Consider the following 21,950-nt stretch of genomic DNA (forward strand, 5'->3'; position numbering starts at 1 on the left):
ATTGATCTACAGTGCTACATAATAACAGTGCATATAGAGACAGTGTGTAGTCTGTAAACATACGGCGCTATCTGCAGGGTGTTTCGAAGCAGGCGCTGAAGTTTAGAGCGAGCAGCTGACATTCTGAAGGGCCTCAGAACATTGGGGAAACCCCATACACAGAGGTGACAGCCTGGCCATGCTTTAAGGGTTTCAAGGGCTGGATGTTTACAAGCTATTTTCATCCAGAGAGGATTTCCAGGGGACTGTTTTCACATGGCAAGAGCATGCTACTCGAACGAAAATATAAACATCAAACCAGACTGTATTCAAGTACAGCAACATTTCAACACATAAACATGTAGTGTACCCATATTTGCCATGGCCAGCAGTAAACATGTACGTGAACAGCATTCTAATGGGAACTGAAGAGTATCTGCACAAAGGTAACTATACAGGAGAAAAAGAGTGAAAACAAGAACACTGCTGTCATTAAAAAGCGGGTCAAAAACGTAAAATTTTAAACACCATGTTCCAATCCCCAAGACCTACAATTTGCTCTGCACATTTGCTCTGCCTTTATCCTCTCCTCTACCTAGAGTGAATGGATCAATGGGTTCAATATGGAAGGAACCCGTGGATTTGCAGTTTACTGTCTGTACCACCGGGCTTCTCACAAGCTGGCTGCAATGCCAAGAAACTGAGGTGGGGGCTGTTGTGAGACTTGATGTGCTTTGTACATCACTGACGGGACAATTTGCATGAAAACCTTGTGTTTCTTTGCGACAAATCCTATTACATCCGATTGCCTGCATTATCGCAATCCAGCCGTGGACGGTGGTGCCCGTTCAATTTTCGCTTACATTCCTCAGAAAATAAACAAGCATTGGCATAGCCAATATGTCTCGCTTTTGGGACCTTATACAAGTATTTAGTTATGCAGCACAATATCCTTGGTGCAACAACATCTACTGTTGTATGGCTAAACACTTATAAGGTCCCAAAGGCGAGACCTATTGGCTATGCCAATGCTTGTTAAATCTTGCCACTCAACTAACAAGCACACACGACCATTACTTACAAAACAACTTACTGCTTCTCCTTTTCCAATCCACTCCTATCATACTATCGCTACTCCAAACTCTGCTAAACACACAATAAATCAAGAGCACAATTCTAACACAGCTAACGCGCAAGAAAAAACAATACAAAAATTTGACTAACCTAATAATTACTAATCTTGGGTTCCGGAGTAGCTAGCATGCTACTCGCTGCAAAAAGCGCTTCAATGTCTCGTATGGGGTCGTAAGCGCTATATAAATACATTTACAATGTACAAATGGCCCACTAAACTGTAGGAAGAAAAGAAACTGGGGCATGCAAATTTTTCTAGTGAATAAAGCACCAAACTGCCCTGGAGAAGCAGGGAGATGAAAAACCACAAGAATGTGGTTACTTATGGAGCTGCAGGAAGATAGAAAACTAATCAAAAGGAACATGCACCTTCTTGCAAGAGCACTTGAAGATATCACAAGTCTCATGACAGTTCAAGAATGCAATATATGGAACAATGAGCCACATATACCAAAACTGTGGCCACAATTTGAAACCACTAAAATATCTTGCAGACCGACCTATGTATTAACAAGTCGGTACTAAAAATAATGATTTGGAGGCGGTCCTGGAAAGACCTGCCTAATGAGTATTCATTAGGCAGTTAACGACTCCCTCTAATTGGCTGCAAAGAAGTCTTTATGGGAAGAAAAAGTATACAACTCTTCCTGAGCCAATTAAAAACACTACAGGGCAGCACTAAAGTGCTCCAGCGCTACCTTTTATGCATGGCTGTTCAACTACGCACAGCCATCAACAGGCATCTCATGAGAGGCCAACTACACAATGGACAATAACTGCCTCACACAGTACAGTGGAGACACTAGAGAAAGAGGTTCAACAGTTAAGGTGGATGCCCATTTCTGAGGTTCCACTCAGGACCTCTAACAAGCGCTACTCACAGCAGACATTTAAACGAAGTGTTTTGGACAGGTCCATTACCACTACAAGTGGTTGCATCAGTCAAAGGTCTAGGAGGAGCTGTAAAAGAAGGAAAACAATTTTCCTCTGCCGTGTAGTATGGTAAGTAATTTAAGTATAAGTTAGATTACAAAAGATGAGAAAGCAAGGGATATAGAAGGGAAGCACATGAGTGAAGACGTGGAGGCAGTAAGGGACAAATCACAAATGGGCGGAAGAAAGTGGCCAGGCTCTACGGAGTGTGAGTGCAATAAGAGATGAAGTAGAGGACAGAGAAATAAAGAGAAGAAACATAGCCGGGACGAGCTAAACTGGTGGTGAAAAAGGAGAAAGGGGGTCATACAAACAGGGAAAGGATAAGACAGAGAAAGGACGGAATTAGGTTATAACGAGCACGGGAACGGAGGTAAAAAATTACGGGCGGTCAATGTAAAGTACAGCATGGTGTCCTTAGGACGTAGAAATGAGTAGGGGGCGTGCACGTCGTGAAACTAGGACCCTGGTTGGCCGGAGGGGTGGAGCTCTTCATGTCTCACTGATTAAGCGTGAGGGTGACGCTTCCGATAGATGGAGGCACTTCCTGTTTGCTTCCAGTGCGTGTGTCCGTTGTTAAAGTCTGAGGCGGCCTCCGACAAACCGAAGAACAGCAGGGTTGTTTCTCAACCGCCCGAGTAGGCGAACGAGCTGTCGGTGCCACAGTGGGTGCGACACTGTATGCCTGGTCCTGCCTACCCGGGGGAGGGCATCGCCACACCGAGGAACTTGGAGCACGAGCTGCGAACTGAGGGAGGTTATTCTCCTTAAAGGGGGCGTCGCACTGAGACTCTGCGCAGGTGACGGGGGTGCACCGAGGTACCTCAACGCTGGAAGAAGTAGTGGGAACCACCTAGTGTCTTTTAACACAGGACTGCTACTCTGGGGGGCTGTCAGTACTCGGGGTGCAGCACCCTGCTGTTTCACTTTACTTCACTGCACAGTCTCGGCTGCGCGACCAGGGCTGGAGTGTGAGTATCTCATTATTTCTCTCTTTGTAATAGATAATACAGAACCGATATCGAAACAACAATTGTGTTTTGAAAAAATAGAGGATTTGACTATACTTGCACGTTTTATCATGCAAGTTAAGCAGTGCTGTATTGCAAAGCTGCTTTTTACAATTTAATAATGCAGTTATGCTTTTTTTTACTACAACTATTTTTACAACTAGTGCCGAAGTAAGTTTTTATAAATATCATTGCTTTGAGTTTCTGTACATACTTGAAGAAAGAGAAGGCACTTATCTACTGTTGTGCATCATAGATACGTTGTAAAGACCTTCAAGTCCGGGCACGGTGTGTCTTTGCATAGAATCACACACCTAGCATCTAACAGAGGATGCGTGCAGGGATGCACAGACGACTGCTGACAGACTGACCTAATATTGTATCCTGTTATAGACCGGCAGGCATGTCTTGCTTTTGACAGATAGGCAAAGACTACTGTTGAGGTGGTTCATACTTAAGCTGTTGCTGTCAGGCTGGGACAGGGTGCTGATGAAAGATATTGGCTGCTGTCAGGGTCGGACTGCGACAAAAAATTGACACGGGCACTAAAATAAGTGTCCACTATTGGTGAATTAGAAAGCTAAAAAAGTGTGCCGTGTTTGCAAATTGGGACAGGTTTGAACGTGTGGAGACACGCTGTAAAAGTGTTTTGTAAGACGCGGGAGATTGTGTGGATTTGACCTCGCTATAGGCAATGTTTGTTTTAATATCCGGGAAATCCACAGTAAAAACCGGACCTACAGACCATAAGCTCTGAATACAGTTTTCTATATTTTCAATTTTTGGGTTTAGTTTAGTATTTGCATCAAGTTTTGTGATTTCTGACAGCTCCTTTTTGGAACAGGGTCCACTCTGGTCTCTTCCTGTGGTCTGAAAACGAGTCCGGTCATTAAAGTCCTTATGGGGATCCACTCTAAATGGAGCAATTTTACTGTAAAATGTGATGTTCATCCTGCAAACCACTTAAAACCAGCAACCGAACTCAGCAGCCAGTTGCCGCTGTACTTCTTCATTATTCCATAATTGCATCAATACTATTTTCCTCGCCCATGAATCTCCCCTGAGTCCCCCTATATTATCGTCCCATCTCATTCCATGGACGCTGTTTCTTGTCACATCAAAGATCAATGGATGTCCCCTTAGTCCTTTGCCTCAGAAACAGTGTGTTTTTCTCACCAGTGATTTATGCATGCCATCTACCTCCTATTCCAATGTCCTAGGGGCGCCACGGTCCTCTATACCAGTGACCCATGGATGGTCTTTTTTCCCAATATTAACGTCAATGGATGTCATCTTCATTACATACCAGAGTGTCTTGGATGTTATCTTGGTCTAATACTAATTTCCCAGGGTTGGCATCATCACTAACTCCAGTGTCCAAAGGATGCCAACTCCCCCTATACTTATGCTGCATGAATGTTATCACCCGCTCGTAAATCTTTCTCATGAAAGCCATCACATTCTTATACCAATAGCCAGGGTTGATGGAACTATGGCTGCAGGCCATTCAGAACTCTGCGTCTAAAATCACTCGCAACCTCCCACGCCGCACTCACCTCACACCACACCTGAATGAGCTCCACTGGCTCCCCATTGACAAATAAGCACAATTCGGACTCTTCACTCACACTTTCAAGGCTCTACATAACACTGGCCAAGCATAACTTAGGAATCACATCTGCTTTCACAAACCTTCCACACACACCCACTCGCCTGGACTCCTACTTGCACCAATCCCACGCATATGGAAAACTAAATTTAGCTGTCGAGCCTTCTCCTACATCGTTCTTCAAGTGTGGAATGACCTGGCTCCATACATCAGAGCCTCCTCCTCACTTTTTTAACTACGCGTGAAGCTGAAGACCTGGCTTTTCCAGTAGTCCCACTAGGCCTTAAGTGGGCTCACAGCTGCTCATCGCCAGGAAATCCTCCTGGGTGATAGTGTGCTATACAAATCTGCATAACATGCAGCAACGCAGGGCCAAATTATGTAAAAGTGTTGACAAAATTGTACAGTCGGAAAGTGCAAATTAGGCGGCATAATGCTGTGCAATGTGTGACAGTATTATATTGCTATTTTGTCATTTCTATGCGTACTAATACTGTTTGGGCAAAGTTGCACATTAGTGCCCTTTTAACCCCTAAATACAGCAATCGGCACCTGCAAGATCTTCAGTTAACCTTTTCAAAGGGTCTGCAAAGAGACAGAAGCATTGTTTGGTGTCTTTTTAGTAAGTTGATCTGTTTGAGCTACAAACATATTTTATGCATTTTTAGTAGCCATGACTGAGCATTATATCACATTAGTCTTTAGCATCGCACCACTCCTGTTCTGTCTTGCATCGCGGAGTTTCCAAATTTCCTTGATCTGGGTATAAAGATAACCAGTTATGCAGTTATGTTTTTAAAGGCATCATTGATTACGTTAATTAAATTACCTTTGTCATTTCTCACCTAACAGCTAAACATTAATTCATACTCGTATTGTCTTAATGACATTTCAAATCATTGTCTCCTTATCACAGAAAAATCACTGTGAAGATTCATTTTGGCTAATCGCCACAGCAGTTTGTGGTAGCTGGGTTTCCCATGAGGAAACATATATATTCTTTCAGTGGTGTTAGTGAAAGTGTAATCTAAATGACGGTCTATGTTCGTAGTAGACAAATGTTGAACACGATGTTCCTGGATGTCATGTGAATAACACATTCTAATTATTGCTCTGTGAATTGGGTGGGCAACAAATTTTGCACAAGGTTTTCATTCTTTAGTGTTTTAAACAGAAATATATTGAAGTGGAGTACTTGCATGTTTAACAAGTATTTTTTTTTCTTCAAACTGAATAATTGATTCATATACTTTTTTTAAAGTTTGCAACAGCATGCCCTCCCCCCCCGTGCCGCTGTCTGTTTACATCATTTATGCGCGTCAATCACATGAAGGTTTTAAAGCGATTTCTTCTTGTGCTTGTCTCCTGTGCAGTGTGCAGTCTTGAGTAGTTTTTTTTCTATTTACTTCAAGCATGTCTAAAAACATCTAAAAGCACATTTACAAATAATTGGTATTTATGGGCCAGATGCACGACCATTCCAATTTGTGAGTCGCAAATTGCGTTGTTTTGCCACTTGCAATTTTTATTTTTTTTATTTTTTTTTAAAACAAATTTTATTGTGTCAATTTGACTATCTCCACGCAGAGCTCTGTAATCCAGAGGCGTCTGCCATATCTCTTATACATTTACATGCAGGCAAATGACAATTGTATATTCAAACACCCTCAATTACCCTTCCCGCAACTCCCCCCCAACACCCTGTGATCGCACTACCTCCGCCTAAACCCGCTCTCCCACTTCCATCCATCAGGTTCCCCCCTTGCATTACTCACACCCCCACGTGCCCCCCCCCCATGGCCACTGACTCCTATGAACAAGTACCCCTATGGGTTGATCTCCCCCTCTACCGGGGGCTCTAACCAAATTCCCCGATAGTCTGCCCACCGTTTCCAGATCTTATAATGTTTGCGTGGGCACCCCCTGGCCACTTGCCACTTGCAATTTGAGAGTCGCGAAATGGAATTTACAACAGTGTCTCAGACACTGTTTGCAATTTCTAATGGGGTCGCAAATTGCCTGCCTCATTAATATTCATGAGGCAGGTGCAATTTACGACCCCATTAGGAATGAGTGGCACTCCCAGGAATGGTGGCCTGCTAGGGTCAGCAGACCTCCATGTCTGTGACTGCTTTTTAAAATAAATGGTTTTTTCAAAAAAAATGCAAGGAAAACGGAATGCACTTAAAAAAGAAAAATTAAACGTTTTTGTTGCATCTTTTTAAAAGTAGGCAGTGGTCCGAGGGACCACTGCCTGCTCTTAAAAAATATTTATACTGCCAGTCACGAAGGGGTCCCCCGTTTGCAAGTGGCTTCCCACCCTTTTGAAATGGATGGTAAACTGCGATTGTTTTGCAATTGCGGTCGAAAAACATTTGTACATTGAAGTATGACTCGCTATTGGGAAGGGACGGCCTTGGTGCGCCCCTTCCTAATAGCAAGTAGCGAACCCTAATTTGCGAATGGGGTTTGTACATAGGGCAGACCCATTTTGCGGTCGCAGACGGGCGGATTACCGGCCCTACATCTGACCCTACATGTTGTAGAGTGCTGAATGTCTAAAGACTTATAAGGTCCAAAAGGTAAGACCTGATGGCTATGCCAATGCTTGTTTTTATTGCACGGTGTTGCTAGCGAGAAGTTTTGCTTTTCACTGGTTAACAATTCATACATGCTAGAACCAGAGCGTAAACCATAGGAGTTTGTGATCCAATAATACCGCAAATTAGACAATTCTGCAAATGTTTATACACTTTGTATCTGGCAACCCAGCGAAAATCACAGTTCTCAATTTGGTGTGTTCTAGGCTCTCTTTCAAAGATATATGATCTCATTATATTCCATGGAGCCTTCAAAATTTTAGTTATGTTGCAAATAAACATTGTTATTTAAAATATATTTAATATGCACTTTATTTAAATTTCCCAAGTATTTAAATGTTTGGAGGCTGTAAATGTGAGACAAGCTTTTTGCAGTTTTCTGGGTAAAAAAATATACAAACACATGCAAGATGATAAGAGGAATGTTTGCACAGAACCTAACCACTAGCAGCAGCTCAGGGTAGCATTCCAATCCATCATTTTTCACCCACCATGCTAGTCCAGACAAAGGTCCATCTGGTGCACATCAGTACTGACTCCCCTCCTCACAGGAACAATCCATTCCAAGCTGCAAGGCGAGGCCTCCTCCAGAAGGGATAACAAGTAACCACAGACTGGCTTTGGCATTAGACGTCATCAATAATTTTGTCTTTTTTTGTCACTCGTGGAGTCTATTCTTCCATGACAACTGTGGCAATTGCTTTTGATACTTCCTTAATAGCAGCTATTTTACAGTTTTTGTACCTGGCATGGTGGCAGCAGAGGATCCTAATATGGATACAGTAGGTGATTGCTGCTGTTGTCTGGGACCTGATGTAGCAGTAGATGTGATCACTGCTGTAGTCCCTGCGATAGATGCAAACCAACATCTCTGGGAGTGACCAAACCCAAATTTGAAAGTACTTCTCATGCAAGAAGAAAAAGACGATGTATATGTTGAGACCTGTCCAAACAATCCCTTTTGACTGGTCAAAACTTTCCTATTTGTTATTTAGAAGTCCCTCCTATGTAGACATTATTGCCCACAAGGCAGAGTACATGGATTTAAATGTAGGACATGTAAGTATTTCTTGTTAAACATGTCCCTGTGTTGCAAAATCCCAAAAATATATTTTCACTGTGCAAAGGCTGGCTATCCATAGGAAAACACTGGGTTACATTATTACATTTAATAATGCAAATTTTGGTTTGAAAAATAATTAAACAACTATATGTCATAGTTAATAAAAAATCAAATTCTATAGTGAAGTTGGATATTTGATAAATGTTTAGGGAAAGATACTTTTAGAAAGTTACTTTTTCCCTGCCAGAAGCCTCTGCAGGCACCTTTGAATTTTGTCTCATCAATTTAGCTGAATAGTAGAATAATAAGTAATTGAGACCACTCAATAACTGAGTTCTAGATCAAGAGGAAAAGTAAATGGTTTTATTACAGAAATTTCAAAGTCAAGCAATTCAGAATAAATGTCATGAAGATTTAAATGCAGACTAATACAGAGAAATCTAAATTGGAAATAATTCTAAGTTCAAAGTGAGCATAAAAAATCAGAATAAAAACGGCCTGCTTTAAAGTGGTTGGGGTGTTGGGTTCTGCCAGGTGGGGGTTGGGTTGTGTGCTGGGGAGGTATTTCATGCATTGTTATGTTGTGATGAAACTCAACAAAAATAATTTAAAAAAAATCAGAACAGAAAAGGACAGCATTCAGTGTAAGAAGTTCAAAAATCTAATTTCTGTCACACCCCCAGAATCATGAAGTTCTAATGCGTAATTCTTGCCTAGAAAATTAGTTAAAATCACAGCTTCAGCATGGCATGATCCCATGTAACAATTTTTGTAGCAAACTGGAATAACTCGCGTCTGTAACATTATACGTGAATCATATCCCATTTCTAGAAAAGCATCCTGCTTTTCCATGTCACAGTCACCTGGAGATGTTTAAACTAATGAAACATTCAGACAGTGAACCTTTACACTGATTAATAAAACTAGGTTCAGCAATGGAACTACAGCAGCAGGACCTTGGAAAGAAATGTTACAGTTAGGAACACTAGAAAGTTAATTCAGAGCACAACAGAAAAATTACACCAACTTGCACTCTTTGTACAGAGCTGTGGGGAGAGAAGATTCGCCAGGGACCCTGACGGTGGGAGTGAATATAGCAGTGAAATCAGAGACAACAGAAGCATCCTGTTAATAAACATACTTCTATATGTTGTATTGAACTCCTTTCAACTGTAATCATATTAATTCAGTCTTTGCGTATTGGCTCCAGCGTAAAAATCATGAATACTTATTATTGTTGCCCAACAATATAGGCTTTTAAAAACATTCTAACAAATGAGTGTGAAGTGCCTCCCATCAGCAAACAATAGTATGACCTGAATGGGCAGAGATTGCCCTCTGAACCTGACCGAATATGCAGGGAGGGCAGTGAGCCTTCTTTTTCCATCATGGTGTCAAATTCTACTTGAATGTAAAATGCTGTTCGACAGATCTACAGAGGTTTTAAGTATAACACTTGAGGCACACCTCAAAGAAGCATCTCCTGTCCCAGGCAAATGTTTGCTGACACCTGGAAAGGGCCCTTCCTTTGTTCCGCAGCCAAACAGTCTCCAATCAAAGTGGGCCTAATTGTTAAATTAGAGTATCAAATCCCCTTTGACAGATCTGCTGGGATTTTACCTATAACACTTGGGGCACACTTCAAAGGGCAAAGCCAGAATGCCAAAACAGTTCTTGTGTATCCAGTCTGGTTGCTGAAAACCCTACATTTTGTTTTAAAATACTTCTGCCTTTGGGTTTTTTATTGGCACATTGACCATCCCACGCTGGATTTTAGTGTTAGATGTGGGAAGCCACTAAGATTACCATAGTATCAATAAGTTCACCCTATTCATACTTACACTCCAAATCACTGTGAACATATGGCAAGTCAGACCCCTCGATAAGCTTCAGTTTCTGCTACTACTAATAGAGTTCCAGAAAAATCCTCTTGGGATGGACATTGGACCTCCCACCCTCAGAGCCCAAGTTTAGCGTGGCCAAATACTTGTGCCAGACACTATCTCAGTGCACCAGGCCATGTTCTGAGCAGGTATGATGTAACATTATAGAATGGCGTAGGAATCTGGCTCTGTATATACTATACCAAAGTGAGGTATAGTGTGCACAGAGTCCATTGGAACCCCAAAGGGAGGCAGAGGTAAAAGTAGTTAGTACCTTACTCTCTATTGGCGGTAGTGTGGTCGAGCAGTAAGGCTGTATCAGAGGGTAGTGTTAGGCATATGTTGTACACCCTCAATCAGCAAATGATTTCACACACTTATAGACTGAACTTCAGACCAATTGGTTTTGTATGAAAATATTCTTTTACTTATTTTATTTTCTAGAACCAAGCAAGCCTGGCACAGGTAAGCAATAAGTACTTTACAGTAGTAATGCAATTTGTAAACAGTTTGATTTGCAATTAAAGCTGTAGTATATCAGATAGGCCTGCCCCAATTATGGGAGACCCCCGAGGAAAGTTGCACAGCGGTACAGAGAACGGAGCTGTCGGCCCTACTTAGACAGTATAATCTAGCCCTGTTACACCGCTCACCATTTATGGGTAGGTTGACCACAGAATTCCTACAAATAAAACTGGTGCCCAGCAGGGAGGAGTTTTTAGATATGATCCAACCCCCTATGGCAAAAAAGCTATATACACAATTAAGGTATGGTTGCCTCCCAATCGGGGCATTGACTTGCAAATGGGCTGGAAGAGGTGAGGGGATCTGCCCAGTCTGTAACGAAACTAAAGAAGATCTAGCTCACGTTCTATTCTTTTGTTCTGCCTACAATGGAATACGTAGATCTTGGCTGGTACCACTGTGTAGAAATTTGGGCCTAAAACAATGTGCCCAAGCCTGTAGGATTTTACGTTATGACACCTCACCCCCCCATTGTGTTCTCTGTCTCTCGTTTTTTATATGGTATGTGGCGGAGGAGGTCTGCCCTGATTAATTAATTAATTAATTAATTAATTGTTCTTAATATTGACGAACTGAATTGTTCATTATGTCTTTCTTGATAACTTTTGTTTAATAACTTCTTATCTCAAGTGCTTAATTATTTATGTATTTTATTCTATATGTACATATTTTATCTGTGCTTTTATGGTCGTCGACCGAAATAAAGTTATCAAATGAATGAATGAATGAATGCAATTGGATATGCACATTGATATAATTGTAGTAGAGCTGCTTGTAATGCAATGCTTTTGAAATACTGTACATATACTGTGTATTGGCTTTTTAGTAAAATGTCAGGTAGATTACTTTACAGATTACTTTACTTACACAGTGCAGTATACCTGGATACTGCACCGGGACATTTCCTGTAAACAGGTTAGTAAAAGCGTTTTTGTTATTTAGTTACAGTTTTAAAGGTTTTCATAGATTTTCCAACTCCACACTTGAAAACTTTTCACAGAAAAACAGTCAATGTTGTCCTAAGGAGGAAAATAGTGTCATTGGTTAACAGGTAAGTACTTTGTTGTGGGAGTTGGTATTCTGGGGTTGGACTCAGGGGTCCCCAGTAGTCAAGGATGCACTCTTGTTGCACCCTCAGCGGCACTAGTGCGGCCGGGTGCTGAGGCCCAATGTTATCCAATTGGGGCATAGGGGGGCTTCGGTTGGTGGCTGCTGACGAGCAGGGCACTGGGTTGTGGGAGCAAAGCTCCTGGACTTAAGCTCAGGGCAAATGGGGGTTCAAGCCAGCATAAAAGGTGCACCCTCAGCAGCACTGGGGCGGCCGGGTGCAGAGTGCTGTTTTGGTGTCGGGAGCCCTTTAGCTTTCAATGGGGAGTCTCCGGTTTGCAAACACACTGCAGGCTCGGGGACAAAGGTCTTCCTGGGTGCGACCACCACTTGGAGAGGTAAGTTGGGATGTTGGGAGTTGGCTAGACACCGTCGGTTGTGCCACCCAAGGCCGTGGGGCGTCGGGTGCAGGGGTGTCTTTTAGGGTCGGATCTTCTTACCAGCTCCTGGTCACGGTTGAGGGCACCTTCCGAATTGAGGTTGCAGGCGTCGGGGATCACTAGATCTCAGGTCATGATCGCTGGGGAGACCTCCTCGTGGTGTTGGGCCACTCGAACTCAGGCCGTGGGCGTCCGGTGCAGAGTGGTGCAGACTCGCGGATTTCGCCGGAACTGGAGTCTGTTCGTGAACAAATCCGGTGTTCACGGGAGACAAAGTCTTTTCCTGGGAAGGCAGGGCAGGTCCTCGGGGTTCTTAAGGTTGCTGGCTGCAGGACACAACGGAGTTTCGCTTCTGCAGGTTCGGGGTGGGGACAGGCCGGTAGGGCTGGGGCCAAGTCAGTGGGCATCCTCCTCTTCTTAGCTTCGACATGGCTGTTTGGTTCTTCTTCTTCTTTTCTTCTTGTAGTTTCTTGTCTCAGGAAGCAAGGTTCAGGGGTGCCCCTAAATACTAGATTTAGAGGGTTACAGGTTGGTTAAAAGGTTGGAACCAATGGGTCCCTTCCCTGTGGTGGGTACACCCCCTATTATGCCACCCTGGTTGGCTGGGTCCCCCCATCTGCAAGATGGCAGGGACTGAGAGTTGTGCTTCACCTCGCCTTCCCAACCTGAGGGGTGGAGTTGGCAGAGGTGGGCACACCTCCCTTTCTCACTTGGTTTTCCCGCCCATAGTGGGGGTCAGAACCGGTGGGGACCAGTTGCTGAAGGCGGCAAAGGGCCTGGGGAAGCTCACAAAGGCGGCAAGCCTTTGAAGCTTCCCCTTTGTGGACCCTGCCCATCCTGGGGAGGAGGCTTGGCACCTCATCCCAGGATTTGCATTGTTTAAGGCCCTCGAGAGCAGCAGGCTTTCGACCCAGGGGTCTAGAAACATGTCTGGTGGTGGCAGCTGAAAGCAGCCACTCAGCCTGGACACTAGTGGTAGGTCTTTTTTCAGGGGGCATCTCTAAGATGCCCTCTGTGGCATTTTTCATTAAATCCTACACTGGCATCTGTGTGGGTTTCATGTGCTGAGAAGTTTGATACCAAACTTCTCAGTTTTCAGTGCAGCCATTATGGTACTGTGGAGTTTGTACTGACAAACTCCCAGCACCATATACTCTTAACGGGAGAACTGCACTTACAATGTCTAAGAATGGACTTAGACACTGTAGAGGTACAGGGCTCATGCACATGTGTCCTCACCACTGGTAGAGGGGTGGCTCATCTATGCCAGGGCAGTGGGTTGTAGGCATGGCACACAGGGATGTGTGCCATGTCGCCTCTTCACTTTGTTCTGCACCAAAACACGCAGCCTGCAAAGGCAGTGTGTGAGTGTAAATGTACAGGGCCTCTAAGGGTGGCAAAATAAGTGCTGCAGCCCTTAGAGGTCTTCCCTGGTCACAGTGCCCTGGGACCCTGTGGTACCTTCTACTAGGGACTGACCTGTGGCCAGAGATGCCAATTGGGTTTTCAATGCAGTTTTAGGGAAAGAACTCACAATTGGTAAACACTAGTGTGGACATTTTCTCCTTGTAACTCTGAAACCAGGTTCGACTATCACTTGTTTACGTTACAGATGATAATGTGCTTTGAATGTAATATTGATTGAATATACAATAAACAGAATTTGAGTACAACAAAGACTTTTGCCATCTTGAAAATGCCCAAAGTGGGTAGGGTTGGCCCTGGGAGCTTTTACCCCGTTGCTTAGGCCATACCCTGGAGTCATTCCCACCCACCAACTCGTACAAGGCATAGATGGAACAGCTACAGGCACCCACTTCAGAACGTGGAAGATCAGAAGAGGACTGAACCTGCTGCCTAAAACCTGAGAATAGCCTAGAAGACTAGACCGTCTCTCCCTCTTATACCCAGAAAAAAGAAGTGAACTCCAAGGGTCACAAGGCTGCCCAACTGTTAAAGCTACAGGGACACAAAAGGCCGTTGCTTGTAACTGCCCAGGTAATCAGTGGCAACTAGACCTGGACCAGACCCTCCTGTTAAGTCTCTGCCTGCCACCCTGTGAGTCTCTGTCCCCCCTGAGGTCCTGGGGGAGCTTAAGAAGTGTGCGCCTCTGTTGGATTGGGACTTAACAGACTAAAGTCAGAAAGTAAATCTTTGACCAGCATGAGACTGGCTGATGTATCAGACTCATGCTCCATAGCAGTCACCATCAAATTGCGCCTAGGTCCTGGTCTACCTTGACCACTGAGTATCATTGGCACTTTGAGCTTCTTAGTATTATTTTTTTACTTAAACCTTTAAAAAATCATATCTCTTGGTCCCCTTAGTGTATCTTTCTTTTGGTTTTCCTTTGTTCATTAAATCTTAGCCTATTTTTGTCTAATTTGGTTTGTGATATTTATTTTGTTGCATTTCGACTTCATTACAGTTTTGGTACTGCATACATACTTTACACATCACTTCTAAGTTAATCCTGTCTGCCCTGTGCCAAAACTACTAGTGTGTTGATCTGAGGTTTATTTAGTGACTTTAAAGGTTCATCCTGACAAGGGTTGCGATTGTACTTTGAGGTGAGTAGTCACCCACCCCAAATAATAAACCAGTTTGTTACAATGCACATCATGCAAAACTGCATTGGTGATCAGGAATATACACTGAACGTAAAGGAACTGATTGATCTCCTGACCAGAAGAGGCTATGATATGAAGAAACTCTAGTTGACAGCAGAGGATGTAGGAATATAATTGTTCTGTTGGATGCCCAATATACTAAACAAAACAACAGAAACATACCCCTAACAGTTATGATTCAATTTTATGAGGGCATAAACATCTCATCAAAACACACCAGAATATGTAGATAACTCTAAACTAAAACAACAGTCCATGAAAGACCATTAATGGGATGCAGAAGAGCAAGGAACTTAAGAGAGAAACTTTGCAGAGCAAAGGTTTGTGACCAAAGGGCATCTGGACCGAGGTGTTTTGCGAGACCTTGGATTCCCAAATATATGTCACAATTACCTAATTTACAAGTTCAGTACACAGAAAAATTACTTTTGCAGTCTACAAAGAGAAGAGTTACTTTAAAAAAGAAGGCTAGACTGAACAACCACGTGTGTTTTAAATCATCTCCTGCCCCAGCAACCTGTTTCTTAAATAGCACAGTTTGCGCTCTGAAACAACAGAGTCAGGAACAGCACTGCAATTTACATAAAACAAGCCCTGTTGTCAGAACACTACTTCCAAGTCCCAAAAAACAACCCCACCTTTATGTTCTTGGTGATTTACCCTATTAGAACAACAACCAGCAGGCAGTTACAGAGACCTGGTCCTTGATTAAAGAGAGTGAATAGATTGTTTGAATAAGCAGTGTCCAGAATGGACTAAACATAGATGCTGAAATGCATTACTTCTGCAGTAAATCTATCACAGTTCAATACTAAATGGTATATAACAGCAGTATGTCCTTCAGTCCGTAGTCTTCTCCCAATTCATAAGTAGGACAAAAAAAATACCTACACAAGCTTAGCACACGCTCCAAGTTCGATTTTTTTATTTAATGTGGGATGCCACCCAGTGGAACACTCTTTGACTAATATCATGTCAGCAGGATCAACAATATCCTACATCAGTGGTTCTTAAGCCCATGGTCCGAGGACCCCTGGTGAGCCGCGAGGCTTACTCTGTGTCCGTGGCTGCTTTACAAAATTAAATAATACTAAAATTAATAAAATTAAATTAATAAAGTATATGTAAATAAAGAAGCAACATTGGAAATGTAAAACCTTTTTCTATATTTGATTTGAGAATTATACAATATATTTTAATGTTTGATAATTTTGTTTGGTGTATACTTGTTTTTTGTGTATTGGTTTGAGGTTCAAATCCTAAAAATTGCCTAGGCCGGGGGTCTCAGATTTCCAATAAGGACTCAGTGGGGGTCCCTGGATTCCAGTAAAGCTTCATTGTGGGTCCACAGAAATCAAAAGGTTACGAACCACTGTCCTAGGTGGTCCACCTGCAAATCCAAAACTGACATGAATATGGATAAGAACAAATCAAAGGAACGCTTGTCAAATGCAATTTAACATAATACCATTCTGTATCACTGACTGCACAATGTTTAGTGCCATTGTATGTGCATATACTCAAAAGCCATTAATATATGCAAAAACTGTAATGCCCATCTTATAATGATTCAAATGAACGGTGTTATGAATGTTGTCCTTACTTACCTCCACAGACCGTGTTCACACATATGCAGAGAAGTTCGATATCTTTTTTAAAAAAAGAAAAATCTTGAAAAAAATCAAAATCTTTTGTAGTTACTGACTACTTCTACTGTCACTAACTGTATGGCAACATCGCTTTATTATTAGGGTGCAAGAACCATTTCAAACCTTTTTCATACAAACAAGATAATTTATTTTATTGTGTACAGACAATATAAATGAGCCTCTTCTATGTATTATATATCTCACTGCGCTTACCGATGAACTGATTGGTATGGTACATAGATTGATGATACATTCAGTACTACTCTTATCCACCTCTTTAAACAACTCACTCTCACCCTATATATCTTCATATGCCAGATATGCATTCTTGCTGCTATATCTTGGGAAAGTATAAATGCAGCAAAACTTAACTGCCCAACCTAACATGGGTCTGCTACATTAAATACATTGTATTGGGCATTTTATGTACCAAACAATATCCATGAACCCATAGACTTGAAAAATCTCTCTTCATATTATAAAATCAAACTGTAGCACAAAACTCAGATCGCTATCGATCTAACACAATACCTTGCTGACATCGTCAAGGTATTGAGGTAGTCCATTTGTTAATTGACACACAGGCCCCTATACCATATTGGCTGCAACAGGGTTTCCACGTAGTACAAACACGTCAAACAGTTTCTAGCTATCCCAGTGCAGACTCCGAACATGTCTGAACACACACCATGTGATTTGTCCTCCCGCTTCTCCTGTCTCACTTATCTGGAGTCCTCCACCAGACTATTACTAGGTACAGGATTGATAGACACAGAGGACAAACCAGACCACATTGAGACTCATTTCTTTGAGGAGACCTGAGGTAAGCATGCCACACACCTTTTCTGGGGCCGCAGTTATTCTCAGAGTAGCAACAGCAATTTAAAGCTATACCTGGCTAATAAGCCCATAACATGGGCAAAACCGGTCCTGGGTTGCTTGTGTTCTGGTTCAGGGAGGACCCGGCTTGGCAGTTCGGCCTGGACTGTTCTCATTGGAGCAGAGCCAAGGCTGATTTGCATATAGCTGCATCTAAACTGAGGTGGCATGGTTGCAAAATAATGATGAATTGGGATGTGGCCCGAGTATTTACCAAAGGCTTAGATTATTTCAAGCATTCTATCCATCACTTTTTGTATACTGTAGATTGGTGGTCAACGGCACACACAACCTACTGCAGATGTACTGCTCATGGTAAAGATTACTTCAACATTCAGCAAACATTTCACAGTCATTTGAGGGTTCTTCCCCAATTCTCTCTGCTTCCCTTTTTCATACAGTTTTTCCAGTAGAACACAACGTGGTTTGAATAATATCCAACCAGAGGCAAGCAATTTCCAGTGCTAGGGCAAAGCCCTATAATGCCTTCCCTTCGCAGCGAACAGTGAATGTTCTTTTTCTTACCAGAGAATAAAACCCTGGGCATTTCTTTCCATACTTGAATAAAACATTATACAACTATCTTTTCCTTTTCTGGAGCAACCCAACAAACATCTCATTTGATCACAAAACAGAACAACTTGGTATTCCCTCAACACCTAATAACAAACACCGGTTTCTCTTCACCACATACCTCTCTATAACTAACAGGCATTGTCCAAACCATTAGCTCTTGCTTATAACTAAAAGAGCCTGAATACTGCCATCTATGCAGTCACCCACTCATCTGTACGTTCACTCAGTCAACATGGATGTACTTAGTGCTCATCCTTATACTAATACATATATACATCCACCCATTAAATTATTCTTGCATTTGCTCACTCACTTGCTCACAATACCTTACACACGGACTGAATTGTGATGAGTTTGTTATCAGCCAGACCTATTGGTGTTGCTGATAGTTCGAGCTGTGAGATCTTCAGACAATGTAACTGCGAGTCTAAGACAATGCTGTAAATTACTTCTTGTCTGTCAGTGGTTGAGGTCGCTGCTGGTAGTGTGTGTCTGCTAGTCTTCAATGGGTGTGAAAGTGCTCCATCCCAATAAACCTTGAATTAAGTATTTTGTTTTACTTGCATTTCTTAGTTCGCAACAGGGAAGTGGACAGAATGGTGTGCTGCCAGCACTTACGTTATACTAAGCATTAGCACAACACGTATTCAGGAGGGTAATAATGGAGCGCTATCTGCTCCAGTTCAATGGAGCACATTCACATTTAATATGTTCAAAAGGAAGAGCTCTGAGAGTTGTGCATTTCATCACTCTTTTGTTCAGCAGCCACAGGATCTGGTGTCATCTTGGGAGACGTCTGACAGAGTGTCTGATTCAGATGATGGTTCCCTGCCATCGTCTCTGGGTCTTGTCAGTTTGACATGCCCCAACAAGTTTCAATCTTGCTGCCACAGTCTAATCTTCTGTTGGCCAGTGCCGGACTGGTGGCTTTTGTTACATCTTCTGTATTGCCATGGGCCACTGTTCAGTTGATGCCAAAGGCTCAGATAAGGCTATGCCTCAAATATCTCTACAGGCTTCTTGACCTTAGACGTAAAAAGTGCTTTGAGTCATTTTCAAATACATTTAGTTTAGCTGGAAACAGCATATATTTCAGACCTGTTTGCACACCTTCCATTTAATCTCTAGAAAGGAGATGCTTTTTTCTTGTACAGCTGGATTAGTAGTCTGGATAGATTAATTTTATTGTTTTCAGGAGTCTGTGGGCCATGCTATCTAGCTTTCTGCAGGACTCTATAGTTTAGCAGATGTGCTTTGATTGGCCTGAGTGAGACACCAGGTGCCACTGGAGGAGCTGGCTCCACTTGGAAGACTTTGGATAGTGAGAAACCAAGATTGTGCTTAACCACTCCTCCAGGAAGATTTCCGTACTAGGCCCCTCTGCCTTCTCTGGGACCCCTAATGTATGGATAGTGTTACAGCAAGACTGCTTCCCTGAATCTTCCACTCTACACTATACTTCGAATCACAGACAGAGTTACCAAACTGGGAGGGGAGATGGGAACAAATAAACTAAAACAACTCTAAAATAATAAAGGAAACACTTTATCCAGTTCACTTGTTGAAATGAATAAAAGAAAGATAAAAAGGTAAGGACTCCTTTTAACCTCTATTTCTTTTTATACATATTTCCAGAATTTACCCAAACCCCATTAGATCTTAACATACTGCGATTGGGACTTGTCTCCACCCGGATTTCAGCTTCACTTTAAAATCTTACCAACTCTTCTTTGAGTTCCTTTTTAAGATTTGGCATTATATCTGAACAATGTATGTACTTTACATCATTAGCTGTCTTGACCCATTTAGAGTTTGATTATAATAATCATCAGATACTGTTAAGTGGAGAATCTTACCTTTCCTTTTGGTGTCTTGCACCTTTGGAAATTATTGTACTGTTTTTGAAACTCCAAACCTGATGAGATAAACTAGAGCCCTGTCCAAATTCTCAGATTGGTATTACCATGTGAATAGCAAAGATCTTGAGACATATATAGGGGTACACTAATCAGTTTTCACACTTTCTCTCTTCTACTTTTTATGATCTGTCTAAGTATCTAGCCATGTTATATTTACATATGCATGTCCAATATCAAAATTAAGTAATTCACAATTCGTTTCAACAGTTCTTAAGACTTACTGTTCAAGAAACCAAACATTACGAAAACTCTCAGTCCTTCAAAACAGGTTCTTAGCAAACTCTTTTGTAAAATAAGCACGCTCGAGAGTTTTCTAAAATGGTCTTTAGGTCTTGCAAGATGTTTCTCATCCACCCCTTGGACTTGTAATCAGTAAACAACAAACAATCCCTTACTGGAATGGAAAACAAAACTATTCTAGTTCAAATCAAAGTTTGTAGACTACTTAGTTGTGGGGTGGATTGTTAAGAAGCGTCCCCTTGACTCATGGATTTTCTGCTTGACTCACGATGGAGAGGCTTCTGCGCAGCACCTCACCTCTTCAAGGCTTCTGGATGCAGAGTATTGAGAAACCCAGAGTCGTAGTCAAAATAGCTGCATTTCCAAGATGGCTTCTGGGATGTTAAGATTGCACAAAAAGTTGTCCACAGTTTTGGGCAGAGACTGCACTAGTCGAGGTAGTTGGGCAGCACAAGCACATTACTCCAACGTGCTACTGTCGTCTTCGCTTTTATAATAATCCATCTGCTGCTTAAATAACCTAAACAATTATGTTTTGGGAGCAATGTTATTTTGGCCTTGTAGTTATTGCAGTTATGTTTTAGTTCTCTCTGAGACCACAAGGAATAATGGCATTGCTTTTCCGAGTCGAAGATATCAAAGGGCCCTCCACAAATCTCCACAATGGGAATGTGTGGCTGAGCTAACTGTAGAGAGAGGGACCACTCTTATGGCAAGGATTGGGCCACATCTGTACAGCGATGCACATGCCTGACCCGAGGTTTTGACAGTACCCCAGAAAATGAGATGAGTCTGTTGCACTTACTTTCGGTAGGCCACCCTGCTATTTATATGAAACCAGGAGTGACAGTTTTTTTTTTTACAAAGATCTACTTTGTAGGATTGTGCATTTCCAATTATTTTTGTGTTGCCTGCTATCCCAGAGGGGTTTATAATGCCTTTTGCTGTGTGGCTACTACAAGGCAAGTATTATATTTGTCTCAACACATCCACATTTGATTTTGTTTGTGATTGTTTCTTTAGCGTGTTGGCATCAGGGGAGTCCCTCATCCCTGTTATTGGGGTCACACCGGTTATTGTTTACTTGGACTTATCCAGTGTTGTTACCGGCAAGAGGTGGGCCCGCTTTCACTCTGCAGTTTACTTCTTATCGCCACTACATGTTCGGCACACTGCCCTTGTTAGTGTGCTGTTTTGAGGCCACTGTTTCGAGGAGGACTCTGGTGTATAGCAATCAGATCATTTCTGCCTGCAAACATAAGAAAGGTGCATGTTGCAATTCTTCAGGGCTTCACATCATAGTACAGGTGCCAAAGTGCAAAAGCCGTGGAGTAAAGCTGAACCCTGCCCAAAGTGTAGTTTATTATTACAAAGTATGGTATAGCTCTCCTTGTTGTGATTTGATAGTAAAAATGTTGGTACGGTTTATTTTTTATTTTTTTATAACTCTTTTTATTGACCAGCATCGACAAATTCACCATTATATTACACAAGCTAGGGCATTACCAACTCTGAATTCTCGAACTGGAACACAGTAAGTCAAATAGCATTTTACAGTTCAAGACAACTCAAGGGATCACAAGAGTCTCAGAGTCATGCAAAGGAATCAGAGGAGTACAGATATCACCCCTATAAGTTGTTCCATGCCCCCCACACTCTATTCCATTTCCCAGGGCATCCTCTTGCCACATAGACCGACTTCTCCCGAAACATACACCAATCTAGGTCATCCTCCCACTTTCCCGGTGTAGGTGGCTGACGGGCCCCCCAGTTCTGTGCAGTATTCCTTTTCGCGAACATTCGTGCCAGCGTCGCCCATTGTGTGGTGTGAGAG

General features: G+C 42.4%; 1 protein-coding gene across 3 annotated transcripts in view; it reads left to right on the forward strand.

Moving 5' to 3' along the window:
* Positions 1-2,535: 2,535 nt before the first annotated feature.
* The window catches only part of LOC146857151 (uncharacterized), a 70,227-nt gene continuing 50,812 nt past the window's right edge, over positions 2,536-21,950 (forward strand). The window contains exon 1 of one of the 3 annotated variants that reach the window (XM_085647628.1): positions 2,536-3,017. The gene's annotated coding sequence lies outside the window, so the exon portion shown is untranslated. The remainder of the gene's footprint in view (positions 3,018-21,950) is intronic. The other 2 variants (XM_085647630.1, XM_085647629.1) reach the window with 2 other exon arrangements.

The sequence above is a fragment of the Triturus cristatus genome, chromosome 3_2 (assembly GCF_964204655.1).
Source record: "Triturus cristatus chromosome 3_2, aTriCri1.1, whole genome shotgun sequence".
Lineage (NCBI taxonomy): Eukaryota > Metazoa > Chordata > Amphibia > Caudata > Salamandridae > Triturus > Triturus cristatus.